General features: G+C 37.3%; 1 pseudogene across 1 annotated transcript; it reads left to right on the top strand.

The window, feature by feature from the left end:
* The first annotated feature begins 17,067 nt into the window (after positions 1-17,067).
* On the top strand, positions 17,068-19,621 carry LOC149837225 (transmembrane 9 superfamily member 11 pseudogene; annotated as a pseudogene). The gene has a single exon (XR_016432084.1). The product of XR_016432084.1 is annotated as a transmembrane 9 superfamily member 11 pseudogene (transcript).
* Positions 19,622-20,247: the final 626 nt, after the last annotated feature.

The following is a 20,247-nucleotide window of genomic DNA, read 5'->3' as shown; positions in this document are numbered from 1 at the left end:
TTCTCACTACCAAAAAATAAAATAAAATTATTTTATGCAAGAAATCATTCAAATCCATGTTAGGATGTCCTAATCACTGGTGTCAAATATCCCTCTCACCACACATTGCCTGTTGGAGAAGAATACCTCCTTATTCTTTGGCTCGAGCACATATAGATCTCGCCTTCTATGACCTGTTGCTATCATATTCTTGGTCTGTTTGTCCTTAATCACAAAATGATCATAAAATTTAAACACCAAAGATTGATCAGTCATTAGCTGACTAGCCGAAATCAATTTCTTTTTTATTTTAGTTACCACAAAGACATTATCAAGTTTTAATTTATTTTTCCCAACATCTATATTTGTTGACCCAATATGAGTGATTTTAAATCCATTTCCATTTCTAACCATAATCTTTTTGGATCCATAATATTTAAAAGGTTTTTTGATGTTTACCTGAATCAGTCATGATGTGTCAAGTAGCTCCTATGCCGGGAAACCAAGTGTGATCCTTATTATCAGAGATGTTAATTGATCCAAGAGCCTGAAGAATATCACTAGCTTGATACATTTGATTAAACTTGTGATAACATGTGAGCGTGGTGTGATTTGGCTTAAAACAGATCTGACACACCACATTCTTATTCATTTGTTGACTTTCTTGCCTAGGGTTTTGTTTGTTTGTTTGCCTATTTTAATTATACTGATTTCTTTGCCCTTCGTTGGATGTATGATTCATCTGTTGTGAGGATTGTTGTCCGCTTTGAGCAAAACCATGTCCCCTTGAGAAAAATTTATTCTGAAACCCTCCTCTTTTATTGGGATTTCGGTCTTAGCATTAGCCAAAAAAATGCCATGGCTATCCTCATTAGAGATTTAGAGGTTTTTATATGTCTCGTGCCTTTGAAGATGAGAGACAAGTTTTTTGTATGTTGAGATTGGGGGCTTCATCATTGTAGTGACGAAGGCCTCATAGCTTAGTCCCAAACCATTTAACAATGAGAAGACCTTATCGCGGTCGTTAACTGGCATGTTGATGGCATCCAACTCGTCATAGACATTTTTAAAAGCAACAATATATTAAGATATTGGTTGATTACCTTTTCAAATGGTTTTGAACTTTTGTTGTAGGTAGCATTCACACTCTTAAGGCCTCCTCAAGAGTGGACCAAACTTCAATTTCCAGTCCAGCCCGACCACGAATCCAAGTACATCCTCGAACAATGTTCCTATGATCCAACCTCGAAGCAGCCAGTAGTATTTTCTCCATGAACCATCGTTGCCAAGAATGAACCGGTCTAGAATAGTAAGCTCTCCATTGATAAAGTTTTGAAGGTCCTGACTTTCGATTAGGCCAAGAATTAGTGTTTGCCACAATAAATAGTTTGTGTGTGACAGCTTGATCAACACAAAATTAGCAACATTTACTGTTGCAGTATGTGGGAACATGTGCATGTTGGGAGAGGATGATGATTGGGCCATGAAAACGAAAAAGAACTGATATCAAATTTGGTTTGGGCTCTGATACCATACATGAAAGGCAAAGATCATGCAAAAGAAAAAATGATATACATGGTTCAAATATTTGAGTGCCTACGTCCATGGAAAACTAGAAACACACACTATCTATTGTCTCCATGGTGCTTATATAATTTAAACTTACATGAGTTTTGGTGAGTCTCTTTTGGTTTTTACAGGTCTGGTGTTGTTTCTTTTATGTGCAAATTGAGAGCATTCCTTGTCATCTTGCCTATGTGGGCAAACCTTCCTGAGCAGGTTAATATCCTCATTGACTTTCCCTATGAATTGGCTTGTTGTTGCCTTCATCAACTTTCCTTTGAGAGCATATCATCCTATTGCTGTAATCACTATGTTTCCTTCGAGGATCAACCTTTTTATGTGGGTAGCTGTTATCCTCATCAACTTTCTTAAGCAGGGTCATCCTGCTGAGTTTATCACGCATGATCGACTTGCTGAGAATATCACACGGTTTGCTAACTTTCTAGTGTGAGCAATTGCTATCCTTATAAACTTTCTCGACCAGGTTGATGTCCTCGTTGTCTTTCCTTTGAGGATGAATCAACATGCTAGATTGGACATCTTGTTCCTTATCCAAAATATGGATTTGCATACGTTGTGATCTAGTGATATCATATCTAGTTCCATCAATAGTTGTAGCTCTAATTTAGTTGAAACAGAAACACAACTAGGTGAATCTTTATATTATGTGTAATCTTCCTTTTATGTGCTTTTTTTTAGAGGAGCATCATTATACCAAGTATGTTTATGATATTAGATGATTGAAATATGGTATTTTGTCAAAATATATCTGATGGCAACAATAAGGTGGGGACATTGGGAGGTGCCCTAACAATGTGCCTATGCATGGGCTTGACCAAAATATGTTTAACACGAGTGTTCTTTGGTTAATTTCAAAAATCTTAAATCAATTGTTTATGTGACAAATTAAGTGTATAACAACACTTTTAAATTGAATTTTAATAATATTGTTTTGCATTGAATGAATTGTCACTTGAGTGGTGTCATTAGGGAGTTTGCACAAACCGCCCTATATGTAGTTTTGGGGTATCACAAGGGGATTCTTAAAATGTTGCTTTCAATGGTTAATAACATGTTTGAAATCAGCAAAAGGAAGGTTTAAGAACCAACTCGAATCTAGTCACAAGGAGACCAGATTATTCGTAGGGGTGTTTCACCAAAGAGTTGGTTGGCACTCAAAACAACACACGAGCAATGTGTGGATTGTTCAGTCCCAACATGAGAAACTCATGAAAAGTTAATCACTGCCCAAATATAATATATATTGATTTTTTAAATTCAAGAAAAAAATCAGATCCACATAGTTATCATTTTAAGCACAAACTTTAGTCCCATATAGATTTAGTTTGAACGTGCAACAAATTTGATGCATTCTCGTACTTGATATAGATTTAGTGAGTCTGAAAATAGGAACACATGTCACTGATCAACAACTATATGGATATTCATTGTTAGCCCAAAAGAATCATATTCAATGATACCAAACTAGGCACAAAATTTAGTTCTAAACATATTTAAATTTGACGCCCAAAACAGATTCACGTCCAAGCTATTTTTGTGAAAAATCAAAGTGAAACAAAAAAAACAACTCACGAAATTAATACCTGCCCTAACCAGATTCTGCACTAATCGATTTGGGTACAATATTAATCTTAAACAGTTTCATCCCTAGATGTTAAACATGAAGAATGCAAATAGAGTTCTATGTAGATTCAATCATGAACATAAAATCGATAAACACAAGAAATATGCCTTATCATAAAATAAACGTTGAATAGATATTTTAATCTCAAAATCAAATCTGATTGATCCCATAGACAATTAGGCATACACAGTTTATGTTGACAGCAACTCAGTTAAGCATTCATTCAACAAATCCATAAATTGAGAGCATCGATCAAAGGAGAAGGGGAAAGGGAGTTTGCTTTGCTTCAATGATGGGTTCGCTAGCTAAGGGGACATATCTTTCGTTTCTTGCTTCACAACACACAAACCGACCAAGTGAGGGTCGTTGTTTGCCCATTTGAGCATTCCAGCCAACCAATGACCTATTCTAATGATCCATGACCTCCAGTAGCTTATCTTAACCTTGACACACATCCATAAGTGCCTAGCAAGCCCTTGGTTTAGTTCATGCTAAATCTGAACCAAAACTCTTTCTTGATTAGCCTCTAGAGTTGTTTTTAGCCTACCCAATTTATTTGTTTCTTTAGGTATTTTATCAAAACCATCCAAAACTTACTCCTAACTTCTACCTCATCGTGTCCAACAGGAGTCTACACTCGAGAAATGTCCAACCTAGCCTTAGAGGGCTAAGAACTCTAGGTTTGATTCCCTCGCTTTTGTTGAGATCAGACTAGAGTACATATCTGTTGTGAGTCCATGGCTTTCTTCAGATCCGAACTTCAAACAGATCCAACCAGACCTTGAGAAGGGCCTAACAACGGCAGATTGACAAATTGTCATTATAACAAAACTTTGAGATTTATTTGATATGCGCAACAAAAGGTAGGTAAATTACATAACATAAATGCCGATGAGTTAGAACCATATTGGGCCAGTGAACTACATGCTAGGCAGTTGTCCAAAATGTAAATGACATGTCGATATAAATTGGGCCAGGACAAATATCCTTGGAATAAATATTGAAAGCCCAATTGACATACCCACAAAAGAATGTCTACATGATACTAGTAGGTTTTCATTTATTTGGTGATATATTTGTGCCTTGTTGTGATATCCATATTTTTGTAATATATTATTGAATGCATGTTTATTTAAAATTTTTATTTTATCATAATTGTTGTTAACTTATTGTTAAATTTTCAATGAATGCTTTCTAGTTGTATATCATTAGAAGCATCGACGTAGGGACATAAGCATAAGGTTGAAATTAATACATATGGCCAACCCATAGGCGAGAGACATAAATGCTAAGTATTTTTATTGGAACAATCACATGAGATCCAAACCACACAACTTTATATATATTTTTCTGATATGCATTACCAAATTCTTATAAGGAGGATGCTTGGACTTTTGTTTTTCTCATGTATATATTTTTTTATATATAGTATGTTTTTTTTGAATTTTAGCATTTATTCATTCAACTATAAATAAGATATATATATTGTTATTGCAAAAAAAGTTTAACATTCCTGATATAATAGAAGCATGGGTATTGAAGGAATACACAAAAGCTTGATGAAACGTCATGTATGAGCTTAGGAAGATCTTCAAGCAATATAGTACTCTCGATGAGCGCTTGACAACACGTTCACCTTACATCCCTTCTCATCATTGATTATAATTTATGTGTTAATTTGAACTATAAAACTTCAAGTTATGAGATTTCATCCTTTTCTTATTTCATGAACTATAAAATTGTTTGTACATATTTGAAACAAAACTTATTTCTTTTTTTGTTAGTTAACATTGTCTAACATGTGAATTTGAGAATTTTTCTAATATGAATGTTGAAGTTATAGAGGTTAGAGTTATAGAGGGTTGAAGGAAGAAATATATATAGTTGTGTATGTATGTATGCTTTTAATGTTGTATTTTTTGCAAGGCTTTAAATTCGAATGTTGGAGTTATGGATGTTGGAATTATGGAGGATTGAAAAAAGAAATATATATAGTTGTGTGTATATGTATGCTTTAAATGTATTTTTTGCAAAGTTTCAATTATAAATGTTGAAATTAGGGAGGGTTAAAGGAAGAAATACATATAGTTGTTTATGTATGTATGCTTTAAATATTGTGTTTCTTGCATGTTCATTATTAAAAGAATAAATGAATGAATGTACGTAGAAATATATTCATTTTTAAATTAATGATTGAATGTACGTATGACTAACTTTATTTTTTAATAAATGAATGAATGTATGTATGAGCAAGTTTATTTTTTAATGAATGTATGTATAAGCATGTTCATTTAGTGATGAATTAATGAATGATGAATGATTATAAGAGTTGATTGATATTGAATGCAAAAATGAATGTAGGTATGAGTAGGTTTATTTATGAATGGATGAAATGAATGTATGTATGAGCATATTCATTAAATGAATGTATGTATAAGCATGTTCATTTGGTGATGAATGAATGAATGAAAGTTATAAGTCTGTGTCTAAGCTTTCCAACGACTATAAAAACATAAGTTTTGAACATCTGATTAGAGAGATACAGATACGAGAACATAAATTGTTATGCAAAAAATAGTCACATATTTGGAAAAAAGTTGAAATATATAGGAGAATTCCGCATGTGCAAAGGGTAAAAAGGTTTTTTTAGATTAAGATATTTATGATTTTGGACATGGGGAGTATAAAAAATTATAAGATTCTTAGAAAAACACATCAAATTACCCGTACAATACGATCATTTTCCGTATAATAAAAGCCCAAATCAAGCTCACACTAAAGCAAGAGGGTGACGATAAGATATTGAATCGGGTCTGACTTGACTCTTTTCGGCATGGGCCTTATTTTGTGGCCCGAGCCTGGCCCAACTTGGGCTGGGTACCCAAGAATCTGTTAGATATCCAACCCATTAGCCACCTTGTCTATTGGTATTAGTTTTCGCCTAATTCTGGTTTGTTATTTGTCATGACCACCAATGTTGTCAGTATCAGTATAGGGCCCGAATCGTTGGGCCACTGATTCAGCTGTATCCCGATATCGATACTCAGCTGAATCATTCTGTATCGGCCCAAAAATAATAAAAAATCTTTATGTGTCAATCATAACATGACACTTGTTAAAATTGTTAAAATAATTTTATTTTTTATTTTTTATTTTATTTATTTATTAAAAAATAACTGATTAAGGCCTGCAACGTATCCAAATTCTGCCCAATAGGCACATATACTGATAACATTGTTGACCATTACATAGTTTATGAAATAAGTGGTTGGAAAGAGAACTGAACTTGAAAAACTGATGGGTTTTTTTTTTTTGTCCTCGAACATCCAAATTACAAATTTCGCAAATACAGTATGTTGAAATTCAACCTTGTTGCAGTCAATAAGCTTAAAAAGGACAGAAATGTGCATTGCAAGTTGTCTGTGGATGCTTTGCCATCAACAAGTGATGCTGGAATTAGCTCTCAACTTCTGGTGGAGGGTGAAGCTTAAAATTCTGAAAGTGAAAAAATAATTCCGTGGACTTTTGTAATTTCAACACTGTTTGTTGTGGTCTGTTTAAATCATAGTAAATGTTGGTTGTTTATTTTTTCTGTTGAACTACTCTTATTTTGCTTTTCTAGACTGTTAGTCTTGCATATAACTCTTTAGTCTAAATTAATTATTAATATTAAAACCTTTAGCTATTTTGATGAGTTACTTGAATTTGCTACTCATATGAACTTTATTGAAAGTAGATTAAATTCAGCAGGAAATGTAGGTTATGAACCTATCAGAATTTTGGTATTTGAAAGATTTATACATGATGTGTTTTGCTATATGTTGAAGTTATGCACGAAACTCTTCACGTACTATAGTAACTTGAGAGTTTCAGGGCTCGTCTGTTAGGGTTGGCACTTTTTCTAGTTCTGGGCGATACTCAAGAACATCTTTGTATTAATTATTTGATTTTCTAAAATCATCCTTATATTTCAAAATATTAGTACAAATGCACTATTCCTGTGATGACATATAGCTACCCTAAAAATGGTTTTGCCATGGTTCTGGCAAATGGGATAAAAGTAGGGGTGTAACTGGTTCGGATATACCAGACCCAACATCCCAAACTGATTATACCCAACCAAACCTAATTTTAACGGATCCATGAGTTCAGATCGAGTCCAAAATATGAATCTGTAATAAAAAAAAAGGATCGGGTCTTCAGTATTGTAAAATGAAGACCCAAACCCATTTGGAGCCAACCCACTTTATATAATACCAAATCAATCCAAACCTGACCCGATTATGTACCTGAACCTGTTTTATTCTTGAAATAACCTGAACTCAATTCGCGCCTGATCCTACTTGAACCCAAACCAATTATGTACCCAAACTAGTTTTATACGTGAATCAATATGATACATACCCACTACATTTTGAATATGATATATATCATTGATGTCTTTTTGTTTCAACTTATTGGTTAGTTTCAAGATATTCTTTTTATATTTAAAATTTGATATTATTTAAAATAGTTATTAAACTTCTTATATAAACTTCTAATGAATAGTTGATTCCATTAATTTACATATTTTTTCATTGGTGGATAATTAGGTCTGAAAAATCAATCATATCAAGGCCTGAGCTAAAACCCAAACAGATCATATCCGAACCCGTTAAACCTTATGGGTCTACATTTTTAAATCATACCCAAACCCGAACCTGGACACAAATTAAAATGGGTTGAGTCTAGGTGTAATTCTTGGACCCAATTAAAAACAGGTCTATTAAAGGCCCGACCCGATATACACCCGAACCCATCAACCAATATGAATCCATAATTTCTGGCCATACCTGGACCTGGAGTCAAACCGGAATTAGAGCGGGTCAGGTTTGGGTATAATTAACTTTTAAACCTGATTAAGAGTCGAGTCTGTTAAGACCCAATCCGGTTACTCCCCTAGAAGAATGATTTTGGGTTTGCCTGACAATTAATTATGACAAAAAAAAAACTCAAAAAGAAAAGCCCGTGTTTGGTTTGGTTCCAACTTCTTTTGGGTGACATTGCAACTAACTGCATAGAAAGAAAAGTTTGACCTTATATCGAGTTGGATTTTGGGAGATCGTTAAGGTGTCTGAATTATGTGCAGTTGTGCACTAATCGACTAAAAGATGAGTGACCAAGTGTGTGCAAGCACTCACTCATATGTCACATGCATACTTCAACTTTACACGCGTGTCGTGTCTCCTTACAGGTCATTCTTAAACGAGTAACTGCACATAGATGGCGTATCGTGTGCCTTTTCTAGCGTGTCTGTGTCACATTTGTTCCCTTGTGGGGGCACAAGTAGGGCTGGTAAACAAACAGAGCAGCTCGTGACTCAGTTCCGTTGGGCTCGTCACAAACTCTTTCATGATCAGTTCGTCTAGTTGGCCAGCCGAGCCACGAACAGGTCATTTAGCTTAAACGAGTCGAGCCCGAACACAAGGTGTTCAGCTTAGCTTGACTCAGGTTGATAGTGCTCGTATAGATAAAGTATATATAATTTGATGGATAGTATATATTTTGTGTAATATATAAAAGGAAGAATGCATAAAATATATATATAAAAAAATGAATTAAAAATATATACATAAAATATGGACTATTAACTGTAATTTATAAAAAATTATATATATTTTCAACATATAAAAATGTATATACTATGTATAAATAACATAAAATATTTTTACACGAGGCAGCTCGTGTTTGGCTCGTCTACGAGCCAAGCTCAAACTTGGCTCGACTAAACAGAAACACGAGCCAAGCCACAAGCTCAATCTACTAGTAAACAGGTTGAGCTCGAACATGCCCTGTTCGGTTGGTTCGGCTTGTTTACCAGCCCTAGGCACAAGAACTTTCCCTTGGCTTACCAAAGAAAAATTTCTTAGTTGTCACCTTCTTGTCATTGGAATTGCTTTCGGTTTATAAACTAATTGAACCAGAGATCTAACAGCTTGAAATCTCATTTGGAGAGCCATAACTGGTTCTGTTACATCAGGATGAACTCAGTCACCCAGTCTACTCGGTTTAGGTTAGGATAACTAGTGTGGAGACTTACCAACAGGGGTCCGCTTGTCTTGTAGGAGTAGCTAGTGCATACGACCTTGTGTTGGGACGTTGCAGGTTCATAACTCAATGGTATAGTTGTATAACTGGTAGGGGACAGCCTAACCCTAGCTTGCCTTTCAAAAAAAAAAAAAAACTAGTCCTGCGTCTCCTCAGCTTTTGCTTAATCCCACATTATACCTACAGCCTATATGCACCTTAGGGATGTCAATGGGTTGGATTTTATTCGATATCTGAATGAATCCTACTCCGTTTAGTAGGATTTGAAAAGCCAAAACCATATCTGATTAAAATTACATGTGGATATGGTTTTTTTTTTCTACCAAATCTGATGAACATCCTGCTTTGATGGATATCCGAATCCATTTACATGTAAAAAAGAGTTTTTCACTGTCCCAATCCGAATCCATTCAATAAACATCTCTGATTGGTGTGGGTTATGATATTGGCCACATCCGACCTGAATGATGCGCCCCGATTGATTGGCAAGGGAACTACCATTGGGTACTTTTAAAAATTTCAGTTTGTAGTTTGAACATTTGAAACTCATCATTGACCAGTGCAACTATGTGGTACGGATCTGCCAGATGCCGTTTCCTTTCATCCAATAAGTCAATAGAGATGAAAGTTGATTAACTAAATGATCATACTGATTGATTTTGGATTCAGTTAAGGGGTGTTTGAATTAGGGGTGGCAATAGGGTCGGGTCAGCGGGTTGGCGGGTAAGCATACCTCAACATGAATCCGACCTGTTTATTAAACGGGTCGGCTGTGGCAAACACGAACCATTTATTAAACGGGTAACCCGACACAACATGGTTAACCCGTTTAATAAACAGGTGGCAAGTCGGGTTCGGATAAACTGGCGGGTCGGGTATGAGTAAACGGGTTGGCGGGTGGGTCGGGTCGGGTAAACGGGTCGGCGGGTCGGGTTCAGGTAAACGGGTTGACCCGCCTGCCTAACCCGTTTATTAAACGGGTCAGCCGGGTTGGCAGGTTGGCATACCCCTAACATGAACCCGACCCGTTTAATAAACGGGTTAGGCGGGTCAACCCATTTACGACATGAACCCATTTAAGCCAAACCCGAACCCGGCTAAGAAGTGGGTTGGCGGGTCGGGTCAGATTTTGCCACCCCTAGTTTGAATCCCTCTTATCTTCAAAACCACCATTCTTTCTCTCTGGCCCTCTATATTAAGGATTTTAAGTCTTTGATACGAGTATACTCCTATTTGTGCCTACTGCCAGTCAAGTTGTCTTTTGAAGGTTTTTTTACATGTTTTTCTCAAATATAACTGTACTGCTTGATTTTATAGGAATAGACTCTTGGATTGTCCAATTCTGACATGTGAGTAGGTTTTTATAAGGTTTGAAAATTAATGATCTAACATTTTTTATAACATATTTAAGCTGAAAAAATGATGTTCACATCGAAAAAACAGGATTCAAATATCGTTTTCTAGCAAATCAACCATGCCGATTAAATCTGCATGGTCAGATTTGTGAAGAACACCAGAGTTAGGGGGTGTCAACGGGGCGGGTTTGGTTCAGACCCAAGTGATGAAATCAGACTTGGACCAGATTTCCGGGTATGGTATCATGTCCAAGCTCGGGTCTAATCAAGTCTACTATAAAAAAACCATACCTGGGCCCGATAAGAACTACATGAACCACACCCGGTAAAACTTTGTTTTTTTTATCATTTTTACAATAAAAAATTATGGGTCTTAATCGGAACTCGGGTTGGGTCCGGGTCTGGTATAAAATTTCACAAACTATATCTGGGTCCATGTACTAATCAGACCTTCGGATCCAGACCCAGATTTTAATTGAGTCTTCTTATTTATCACTATACCCGGACCCTATAGGGTTTGGTTTGGATCGGGTCCTGGTAAATCAAGCCCGTTGACACCTTTACTCAGAGTATATACCCCTATCATATATAATACATGTAAACAGTTTGGATCTTGTAGGACCTTAAGTTGGGCTTGAATATAGATGTAATAATACTAAAATTTATTTGATATGGTTTTCTCTACTCAAATCCCAACTAAATTGACTTAGATTCAGCTGGATATACCAATCAAACCCAAACCATTTACATCCTCAATTCTTTTTTAGAATCCGATTTGGATGCGTGAGATTTAGGTAGGATTTGGCATTGACCACATCTTAGGCTGGTCGCAAAAGCCTAACTTATGGCTGTATTTGACTAATTATTACATTGAATTCCTAGGTTTTGTCTTGACTCGTGACGCACTTTAATACCATTTTAAAGTATAATATCGTTTTTTTTATGAATAAGACAATCCAACTAATATTATTGTTCAAATATTGAGAGAAAACAATGATTATGTGGTGAATTGGAACGTTGGTGGTGGTTACCACTGGTTACGAACAAGGCTGGACAATGGGGGGGCGGGCCCTTTTAATGGGCGGGCTTTTGACGGGCACCGTTGACCAACCGGGTCAGGCCCATGTCTAATACAAAATCCATGGCCGGCCCCTTAGGCTGATGAGCCTAATTTGGGCCGGCTTGTAAGTCATCGTATGTTTATAACATTTATCATTTGTTTTTTTGAATTCATAGGTACTTTTAACGAGAATTTTAAAAAATGCAAAACAATATATGAAACCTAAGATGGATTCATTTTTTAGATCACATACTTGACCCCATTTGAATATATATATATATATATATATATATATATATATATATATATATATATATATATATATATATATATATATATATATAGAAAGAGAGAGAGAGAGATGATGATCGCCCGTGCAGCCGTGCTATCAGCTACAAAATAATGAATTTAGCAACCACGCTAAATCCATTATTTTTGCCGAGACATTTAGCTTCGTGACCACCACTAAATAGATTTTTTAATACACTTGGATGCACTGAGGCACATCTGATTTTATATATATAATAATGGGCATTTGGTGCTAAACTGCATGGGGTTTTTTGGGCTTCTTCGCTGCTTTTTATGCGGTTTTGGCCATATAAATGTGTTGGGCATGATAGATTTGCTAAGAATCCACACCTGGATCAGGTGTTTTCATGAAAAAAATGATGTTTGGAGCTTCGAAAATTTATAAAGATTTTTTAGTGTTGATTTTTTTTGAACTTTATAAAAACCCACTAGTGTCATGGGATCAAACGCTTCAAAAGTTGATCCCCATAAAATCAAGTTCATAGATCATACGATTAAAATTTAAAAATAAAATAAGTCCTAAAATCCTATTTAACATGCGGTTTAACACCAAATGGATGAAGCAGGTTATATGTTCTCCCCCCGAACAGGGCATCTCATGCTCGAGGGTCCCAAAAAAGCACCACGTATTTAAGCATGTGTCTCGTATCCCCATGTTTGTCAGCATTAATTAGTATTGGAGTTTGATGCGATTGCAAAGACTTAAGTACCCTCTCCTCCATTGGTGCAAAAAAAAAATAACAATTCTAGAAAAAGAGTGATTGTAAAGACTTAAGTGCTCTGAAGATGATTATTTAAGACCCAGTCTCTGCACTGCAGGATTATCCGAGAAAGAAATCTCTCTTGGAGGAGGCCATGAACATCAACCTTCTCACTCTCTCTCTCTATTCTCTTTCTGCTTCTGTGCACATCCAGCAGAAGATCCTACATTGCTCTATCAAGCACCGACTGACCTGCACATTAATTGTTGTAGAGCCTGATTCAGAGCTTTTACCCTTACAGGAAGAGGGTTTGGGGGCTTCTCTCAGCGTGGGTAACATCATTCAACTAAATGAGTTGTGGAGCCTGATTCAGAGTTTTTACCCTTACAGAAGGGGGGTCTGAGGGTTCCTCCCAACGTGGGTAGCATCATTCAACTTGATGAGTTGTGGAGCTTGATTCAAAGTTTTTGCTCTTACAGGCGGAGGGTTTGGGGGCTCCTCCCAGCGTGGATAGCATCGTTCAACTTGATTTGTTGTGGAGCCTGATTCATAGTATTTGCCCTTACAGGAGGGGGGTTTGGGGGCTCCTCCCAACGTGGGTAGCATCGTTCAACTTGATGAGTTGTGGAGCCTGATTCATAGTTTTTGCCCTTATAGGAGGGGGTTTGGGGGTTCCTCCTAGCGTGAGTAACATCATTCAACTTGATAAGTTGTGGAGCCTCATTTAGAGTTTTTGCCCTTACAGGAGGGGGGTCTGGGGGGTCTGTGGGGTCCGGGGGCTCCCCCATGGCGCGGGTCCCTCTTTTAACTATTTTATTTTTTGGGGCCTTGTATAAATTTTTTATTTTATTTCCCTCTTTTAACTATCGAAAAAAAACAATAAAGCGATTTATAGTGTCTTTCGCAAATCACTATAGTGATTTATAGTGTTATTTAGTAAGCAAATCGCTATCCAAATTAGGACCAACTTGTCATGGTCATATCTCCCTAATCAGAAGTTATATTCCAAATCCGTAAAAAGTAGTATCTTTATTATTGAGTCTAGTTTATTGTTCTAAATTTTTAGCGATTTCTATGATCATTTCATTTCTCATTTTAACTAAAAACCAGACCCCTATTATTCTGTGTTGTGCAACCCCAAAACACTACAAATCACTATAATGATTTACGGAAGACACTACAAATCGTTGTTGGAAGACCGGATAACACTATAAATCGTTGTGGGCTTATTGGAGACTCGAAAACACTACAAATCGTTGTAGGAAGGCCTGTTAATACTACAAATCGTTATTGGAAGACCGGATAACACTATAAATCGTTGTTGGGCTCGTTGGAGACCTGAAAATACTATAAATCGTTGTAGGAATGCCCAACAATACTATAAATCGTTATTGAAAGATCGGATAACACTATAAATCATTGTGGAACTTGTTGGAGACCCGAAAACACTACAAATCGTTGTAGGAAAACCCAATAATACTACACATCACTGTTGAAAGACCGGACAATACTATAAATCGTTGTGAGGCTCGTTGGAGACCCGACAACACTAAAAATCGTTGTAGGAAATCGTGGGAAAGAAACAGAAAAAGAAAAATAGAAAAATTGTGAGAAAGAAAACGCTTTATTGCTCTTTTTTGATAGTTAAAAGAGGGAAAGAAAATAAAAAATTTATACAAGGCCCCAAAAAAAATTGGTCCAGGGGGGCGTTGCCCCCCAAGCCCCCCGCCAGGGGCGGCCCCCTCTGGACCCCCCGCCCGCTGACCGCGCAGCAGGACCCACGTCGGGAGGAGTCCTGGACCCCCCTCCTATAAGGGCAAAAACTCTAAATCAGACTCCACAACTCATCAAGTTGAATGATGCTACCCACGCTAGGAGGAGCCCCCAAACCTCCTCCTGTAAGGGCAAAAACTATGAATCAGGCTCCACAACTCATCAAGTTGAACAATGCTACAGTCAGTGTGTAGGTTAGTTGGTGTTTGATGGAGCAATGTAGGATCATCTGCTGGATGTGCATAGAAGTATAAAGAGAAGGGAGAGAGAGTGAGAGAGTTGATGTTCATGGCTTTCTCAAGGGAAAACTCTTTGCCTCCCTTGATTTCTTCTCTAGAGAGAGAGAGGGTTTTACAGTGTTTTACGGAGAAGAAAGAAGAAGAAAATGACGATGAAAAGTTCAAACAGACATTTTTTATGGCTCAGGTTCGTTTCGCCGAATGACCATCGGATCGCCGGCTCACCATCGTTTTGCCGGATCACCATCGGCGAAATGATTAAGGTTCGTTTCGCTGTGTAGCCTTGAAGTGTCAACATCATCCTTGACTTTCTAGATGGAGGATATTTTTGTCCTTTTTTTGAACCGTTTGTTTTTTCGTTTTTGAATGAAGGGCATTTTTGTTATTTTCTTAAATCATCGTTTTATGAAAAGAATAGCAAAAAGGGGTACTTAAGTCTTTGCAACCACACCAGACTCCAATGCTAAGCGATGTCAACATACACGAAAATACGAGCCCCATATGCTTGTATACGTGGTGCTCATTCAGACCCCCGAACACAGACGTGAGATTCAGTGAATCATCAGGGGAGAACATACACCACCCTCTCCCAAATGGACGCACCAAATGGGTTTGTCACCGACCCATTACTTACTTTTATATATATTGGTAGTTGCTCACTCATTAGGTACTCAAACGGAGGTCACTCACACGCTGAGCCTCCATCATGTGGCGTAATGGATGCTCAACATCATTTTGTGCCAAATTTTTTTGCTAAAAGTCTTAGTGGACACTTTTAGACTTTTACTAATGCTAAAATAATGCCAGCAAAAGTTTTTTTTTAAGCAAAATGATGTTGAAGGATGCTCAACATGAGTGACCTCCGTTTGAGCAGCTCTCTCTCTCTCTCTCTCTCTATATATATATATATATATAGATATAGAGAGAGATGCTTTCCTTTGGCCCTCTTTTTGTTAGGTCTAGTTAGGTCCTTTAAAAAATCATAGTTTTAAGTATTTGTTTTCACATCTAAAACCTTAGATGTGATCTATACGTTTTGTTTAGTGGAAACCCACTTTCGGATCGCCTGAATCTGACCTGTATACTGGTTTTTTTGGTGATACAAAATCAATGGCCATGAAGATACCAGTTTTTCTCGGCTCATAAAATGTTTTTTCATCAAAAAACATGATTCAAGAGTTGATTCTCACTAAACCGAGCATGCAAAACACATCTAACGGTTCAGATATATCATAAAACACTTAAAACCGGTAGGGGGCAGACATAAAATGAGGCCTAATATATATATATAATGGAAACTAGGTGGATAACCCGTTAGCCTACAAACCGGACCCGTTATTTTTTAGGGGCGGGTTTGTTTGGATTAGGCCTTCTTCTCAAAACTAAGCCTTACGAAGGCTTTTAGCAATGTCAGTGAGAGAATGGCCAAATGGGTAATAAAAAATTGGGTAATTTCGTGATAGGTTCCACATTTTATCTGAAATTTCATGTGAAGCACTACTTTATCTGCCATTTCTGATACAGTCTTATGTTTTGCTTACATTGGTCAAATATTGACTTGCTTTAACTTACTTTCGCCCTTACCTCGCTATGCAAAGTTAAATATTATAAAATATCAAAAATACCCTCCTACTATATTCTCAAATAATTAAGTTAAATATTTAAGTATTTTAGTTAAGAGTAGGGGTAGCTTCCTACTTTGATCCTATCATTTCATGTTTTTCTCAAATTTGACTATATACATGTGTTCTACATATTTGATTTTATAATAATAGACTCTTGAATCATTTAATTTTGACAGAAGGGTAGGTTTTTATAAGGTTTGAAAATTGATAGCTTAAATTTTTTATACACATTTAAGCTTAAAAATTTATATTTTTTATTAAAGTACCATTTCATTGTCATTTTCTAGCGAATCTAATATATGAACACAAAACTGAAGCTTTAATTTCATGTCAATCGAATATATGAACACAAAACGCAAATAGAAAATTGATAGTTTTAATTTGATATATCTGTCGTGGTTTTGATGTCAAATATGAATATATGCTATACAAAACTGAAAATACGGGGGAAATCTATTTTAGACTTGGTTCAAAACTCTAATCCATTTTGTTTATTGGCATGTTAAGTTGGGATTCTAGAAGACTTTAAAACGATTCTTATGGTTGTATGGGAGGGAGGTTGGCTCACGGTCTTAATTTGACCATTGCAAGGAGCTTTAGGATCATGTCTCTGACATGGAATTTCACCCTCGGGCTGGTCTGTATTAGGAAATTTACAGAAAAAATTGGCTCTCTTCTTTCGGAGAACCCGTTGGAGTAAAAAATGGAGTGAGAAAATTCTCTGCGACGAGGGGCGTGATAAACGCACGCTAGGCTGCCTAACCCCACCTCCACCCTTTGTTCTTTTCTCATGGTTTTCTTTCTCCTCCTTTGAGGTTTGTCTTCTAGCCTTTCTATTTCTCTCTCATGCTTTTATTCCATGGAGAGCTGTCTTATAAGATTTACAGTGTGGTCTTTCTTCTTCATCTGCGTCAGTTGATTCTTGAGAGAGAGAGAGAGATGGGTACCATTCCTCTGAAATTTGGGGCATGGGTTTTGTGTCTCTGCTTGATATCTTGGTCTGCAGAGAGCTTTTACCTTCCTGGGAGTTATCCTCACAAGTACCTGAATGGAGATCTTTTATGGGTCAAGGTGAATTCCCTCACCTCTGTTGAGACTGAGATGCCTTTTGGCTACTATAGCCTTCCTTTCTGTAAGCCTCTTGGTGGAGTGAAGGACAGCGCAGAGAATCTTGGTGAGCTCCTGATGGGGGACAGGATTGAGAATTCCCCTTACGGATTCAAGATGAACAACAATGAGACCAGCATATTCTTGTGCAGCACCGGGCCGCTCAAGGCAGGGGAAGCGAGGATCTTGAAGCAAAGAATCGATGAGCTCTACCAGGTAAATCTCATTCTTGAGAACCTCCCTGCTATTAGATATGCCAAGAAGGATGACATCAATTACAGATGGACTGGTTACCCTGTTGGGTACAAACTCAAGGACACCTATTTCATTTTCAATCACCTGATATTCAAGGTTTTGATTCACAAGTATGAAGAGCCAAACGTGGCTAATGTTATGGGCACAGGGGATGCAATTGAGTTGCTACCCAATTCACAGAAGAACGCTAATTCAATGCCTGGGTACATGGTTGTTGGGTTTGAGGTAGTCCCTTGTAGTTACCAACATGATGTTCAAGTGGCCAAGAAATTGAAAACCTATGATACGTTTCCAAATGCTATAAGCTGTGATCCAACAGCCCTCACCATGACTGTTAAGGAAGGCCAACCCATCTTGTTCTCGTATGAGGTTGCTTTCGTGGAGAGCGAAATCCGGTGGCCGTCTAGATGGGATGCCTATCTCAAGATGGAAGGAGCCAGAGTGCACTGGTTCTCCATTCTGAATTCTTTGATGGTAGTCACTTTCCTTGCTGGAATTGTGCTTGTGATCCTCCTAAGGACGGTTCGCCGGGATCTAGCAAGATATGAGGAGCTTGACAAGGAAGCGCAGGTAGAAATGAATGAGGAGCTTTCTGGTTGGAAGCTTATCGTAGGTGATGTCTTCCGGGCTCCTTCGCATCCGCGTCTTCTGTGCATCTTTGTGGGAGATGGGGTACAGATACTGGTCATGGCAGTAGTGACCATATTATTTGCTGCATTCGGATTCATGTCGCCTGCTTCGCGTGGAACTCTGATCACTGGCATGCTGTTTTTCTACCTTGTGCTTGGAGTTGCTGCTGGTTATGTTGCTGTTAGGCTATGGAGAACCATTAATCTAGGGAACAGCAAAGGATGGGCGTCCATCTCCTGGCATGTTGCTTGCTTCTTCCCTGGCATTGCTTTTGTGATCCTTACTGTGTTGAATTTTTTCCTTTGGGGTAGCCATAGCACTGGAGCCATTCCTTTCTCATTGTTTGTTATCCTGCTGTTGATGTGGTTCTGCATTTCTGTTCCGCTAACGTTAGTCGGTGGCTATTTTGGAGCTAAAGCAGTTCCAATTGAATACCCAGTTAGGACTAACCAGATCCCTAGGGAAATCCCTCCTCAAAAATACCCAGCGTGGTTCCTGGTTCTGGGAGCTGGGACACTACCTTTTGGAACTCTCTTCATTGAGCTCTTCTTCATCATGTCGAGTCTATGGCTCGGGCGAGTCTATTATGTTTTCGGTTTCCTTCTCATTGTGTTGGTTCTTCTAGTAGTAGTATGTGCAGAGGTCTCCCTGGTGCTTACTTACATGCATCTCTGTGTGGAGGATTGGAACTGGTGGTGGAAATCCTTTTTTGCATCTGGTTCTGTTGCAATCTATATATTCCTCTATTCGATCAATTACCTTGTGTTCCAGCTCCGCAGTCTTAGTGGTCCAGTTTCTGCCATTCTCTACCTGGGATACTCACTTTTCATGGTTCTAGCTATAATGCTTGCTACAGGAACTGTTGGTTTCCTTTCATCCTTTTGGTTTGTCCATTTTCTTTTCTCTTCTGTCAAGCTTGATTAAGCTCAAAATTGGCTGAAACGCAAATCTTGCTACTGTTGTACTTGAGAACAGATAAAGAATAATCTTGCCTTTGTTTGGTTTGTTGCATTTGGATTTCTTTTGTTCTTTGGCAAATTAGCAAGCTATATGTCTCTACTGATGACAGGTTATGGCACAAGAATAGTGATACAGGTTCCTTTCTAGAGTCAAGACTCCCACATCCCACAACCCTCTCTCCGGCGTCTCTATTGCCCTCCTCTGTGTAAGGTCTGGCAGTGGTTTTGCTTAATGTCATATTTTTCAACAAATTTGTTAATGAAGAGAATTGTACACTATTCAGAACTCGAATTGAAGTATCAATATTACCGATAATTATTTTGTATGGTTCCTATAAATTAGCTGGTAATTATATATTTTTTCATCCTATTTGTTTGCTGTAATCAGTATGTAGTTGGTATTTGATTTTCTTTTTACAGTATGCCTTAATTTATGAATAAGACTAAGCTTTTACTTGACCGTGTGAAGGATGGCATGTAGATCTATTTATCTTTGGTTTTGATTCTTCTGAAGAGTAGAGCAGAACACCTTTCTCTGATTGATAGTGTATCTTTCCTTGAATCTACCTGAATTATTCAGTGCACTTCGAAAGCAGTTGAGTGAAGAATGTTATACAAAATCGTTGACTGGTTACAATAAACATGGCATAATCTCTAGAGCAACATGAGCAATTCTATTGAGCCAACAACAGAAGTTGATGATAAAAAATCTGAGATACTATTTGAAATCAGAGTTCTAGAGAATTATGCTTTCAGCTAGGAAAGCATGGTTTTATTGGGGGTTAATGTTTGCTGCTATTGAAGGCACTGAACTATTGAGTATAAATCACTTTCTTTTAAAAAAAAATAGTTTTTTTTGCAGATTAGACCTTATGGATGTATTCTACATGTTTTGTTTGGTAGAAAATAGGTTTTGAATCATGTGATTATGATATCTAAGCTGTTTTTTTAATTGCTTCA

Source organism: Nuphar pumila, chromosome 5 (assembly GCF_984573655.1).
Source record: "Nuphar pumila chromosome 5, dmNupPumi1.hap1.1, whole genome shotgun sequence".
NCBI lineage: Eukaryota > Viridiplantae > Streptophyta > Magnoliopsida > Nymphaeales > Nymphaeaceae > Nuphar > Nuphar pumila.
Note: the sequence above shows the minus strand (reverse complement) of the source record. Positions and strands in the feature narration are given on the sequence as shown.